General features: G+C 42.6%; 1 pseudogene; it reads left to right on the plus strand.

The window, feature by feature from the left end:
• The first annotated feature begins 1,150 nt into the window (after positions 1-1,150).
• LOC113189370 (derlin-2 pseudogene) lies at positions 1,151-1,654 on the plus strand (annotated as a pseudogene).
• Positions 1,655-3,404: the final 1,750 nt, after the last annotated feature.

Raw genomic sequence — 3,404 nt, forward strand, 5'->3', positions numbered from 1 at the left:
TGCTGGGGTTGAGGGGGAATGCACCCAGCAAAAGGCAAGCAGAAGGACAAAAATATCCCAGCATAGGTCTGAGAGTGGCTGAGTGGTGCTCAGAAGGAAGGAAAGAACTTGCTTTTAGAGATGGGTGCAGTTGGGTGGGAAGAACTCAAGTGAGGTTTACCCTCAGTCTCAGATATAGAAGGGTCCTGTAAACCTGGGAAAGGCTTGGGTCTTTACTCTAAAAGCACTTGAAAGTAATAAGGAATTCTGATCTAGCAGTGAAAAAAAAAATTGGCTGCAGAAATGATTCATTTCAAGTGACAGGCAATCTTTGCAAAGTGTGCAATCTGATTATGTCACTCATTTAAAAATGTTTAGTGACTTCATGCTGCCAAAGGACATCAAACTTTTTTTTTTTTTTAAGTTAGGAAGAGAAGAGGTTGATTTAGCTTTGCTTATAGTTCTGGAGGCAGCATCCACCTGACTTTTGGAGAGGGCAAGTGCTGCTCCACCCATGGTGGAGAAGAGGAAAGAGACCTGGTTGTGTGCACAGGGCGGACATTTAATCGTGTCACAAAGGCTACAAGGCTTCCTTTGTATTATTTCCTGTTCTTTTTCCAGGTTCATCTTTGATTCACTACTTCCCCTGCCCCCTCCACACTCTTCCGCGGCTCTAGCTTAGGGCTTTTCATACTTTTTGACCTCAACCCAGTGAATTCTTCTCAGTGTTTTACAGCATGATTCAGAATTTAGACACACTCACATACATATAATACACACACACACACACACACATATACATATATATAATAGATCAGATGAAACTGTTATAGAACAATGGAAGATGTACTTTCATATTTTCTTTTTTCCTTCCTAAAGAGGCGGGCTCCCTATGCCAAAGGCATACTGGCAGAAGGAGAAGTCTTGGGACGTGGGGCGGTGGCCCAGTGGGGGAACCACAGCCTTGGGCTGGGCACCTGCAGGTTCCACTGCCTGATACGTCTGCAGCCCCGCCAGCATCTGCTGTGATGTTGAATTAATCACAACTTTTCTGTTGACCTTCAGTCTTGAGAGATAATTTTTGAACACTTTCAAATATGGAGTTTAATCGCCGATTTCTTATTTTCGGGGGCCAGTTGCATTTGGATCTGTCATATAACATGATTTTTTTCTACACCGTTACTCTCGAATGCTAGAAGGCGGCTTTTTGTGCGGTCAGGCAGCTGACTTTGTATTCATGTTCCTTTTTGGTGGATTTTTTAATGATTATTTTGTGAGCTTAGTTTTCGGGGACTGTTTTACAATGAAAAACTGAGTGTCTGCATGAATGTCTTTGGCCTTCCCCACAGGCAGACTCCCTTTTTGCCCTGCATGCTCATGTTTTCCTTGGGGAAACTTCCTTGGGGAACTTGATCACTGTGGATCTCCGAGCTGTTACAGTTGGTCACATGTATTTACCCTTGGAAGCCCTATTTCCCAATCATCCTGTTGAATAAGAATTCTGGAAGTGCCATCTTTTTTGAGGACTATTTTTGATATACTAGATGAAGATCTAAATTAGAAACCACCACCTGAAGAGCGGCCAGGAGGCTTGTCCTGGGGTGAGGGGCAGCGTCCCAGAGGTCAAAGCAGCCCAGCCAATAATGACCAGACCAGGCTGGGAAGGACTCAGTGAAATGCCCATTGAAATTATTTTATGCTTTGTTGCAAAAGTGTGGACACTTTTGACAGCTTGACAGATTTTAACTCTAGAAGCACTAAAGTGAAATGGTGCATTGACTAATCCAGCAGTTTGCGGGTGGTTCCTCACTACACTGATACTGGAAGGGCAATCTCTTGGGGCCAGAAAACTGAAAAAAAAAAAATCAATATCTTGTCAAGCCTGACAAGTACATGAGTACTTGACTTAAGGCAGGGATTTTTTCTTCCTTTTCATTTACACCAGGCCATAGTGTAAATGAAAGCTTCAATGAGCACAAAATAAAACTGAATTTCTTCTCTCTTTCATTGTTAAAAAAAAAATGTGGACTCACACGGACCCCCTCTGCCCATTGGTTCTGTCGTGAACCAGATTTCCTTCTGCTTCTGGAACTTTGCACATATGCTGTGCTTCCTTCTGAGCAAAGAACTCTCCTAGCTTCAGAAGGTCTCAGGGAGTCTTTGCAGACTTATTAACTAACTCCAGCTCAGGCTCTCTTCCTAAGATTTTTCACTGCAGTTTGCCTGTTCTTTTTTTTTTAATATTTATTTTTTAGTTATAGGTGGACACAATATCTTTATTTTATTTTTATGTGGTGCTGAGGATCGAACCCAGTGACTCACACATGCTAGGCAAGAGCTCTACCTCTGAGCCACTACCCCAGACGGATCTGCTTGTTCTTTCTCCCTCCTTTCTGTTTTTTTACAAGTATTGATTGCTAACCTACACGTGTCAGGCTCTGTTCTAGGCATGGGAGCAGGGCTGCCTTCATGGGGCCTATTATGGTTTGGATGTGAGGTGTCCCCCAAAAGCTCATGTGTGAGACAATGCAAGAAGGTTCAGAGGAGAAATGATTGGATTGTGAGTATTAACCCAATCAGTGAACTGATTGAACTCTGATGGGATTAACTGGGTGGTAACTCACTCAAGGCTGGCACGGTGAGGCTGGAGGAGGTGGGCATTGGGGGTGTGCCTTTGGGGTATATATTTTAAATATGGAGTCTCTTTCTCTGCTTTCTGATCATCATGTGAGCCATTTCCTTCTGCCACACTCTTTCACCATGATGTTCTGCCTCACCTCAGAGCTCTGAGGAACGGAGCTGGCTGTCTATGGACTGAGACTTCTGAAACCATGAGTCCTCAAATAAACTTTCCCTCCTCTAAAATTGTTCTTGTTAGGTCTTTTAGTTACAGCAGAGGAAGGAAAAAAAAAAAAAAAAAAAAAAACGCTGACTAGAACAATTTACTCCACACTCTACTCTTATATTTGCAGTTGTCCACCCCCTACCTCATAGCACTTGTCCACTTAGTTTCTTATCCCAACCAGACTGTCAGCTCCCAGAGGGCAAATACCTCTGCCCTTCAGTACCTGCAGCACATGTCATACTGCCTGTCACCTTGAACACATGAACAAATTCCTGTAGACTGAAGGAATGAATGAACAAAGGGGTTGCTTCCAATCTTGGTCCTCTAACACCTGGTTCCTATGCTAGATGCTACTCTTGGTATTCCTTTGACACGATTTCACTTGAATTTACTAATTAGAGACTTCAACTAAGAGCTTGAAATCTACAAATCTTTCTCAAAGTGAGCAGAGGAACTTTAAAACATTTTTGAGATGATCAACGACTTTAATTGGAAATGAAATAGGGCAGAAGAAGATCAGAGTTGAGAGCTCAAGGAAAGCTTGTCTTATGTTTTTTTTTTTTAATTCTCCTAACCTTTA

Source organism: Urocitellus parryii, chromosome 10 (assembly GCF_045843805.1).
Source record: "Urocitellus parryii isolate mUroPar1 chromosome 10, mUroPar1.hap1, whole genome shotgun sequence".
Taxonomy (NCBI): Eukaryota; Metazoa; Chordata; class Mammalia; order Rodentia; family Sciuridae; genus Urocitellus; species Urocitellus parryii.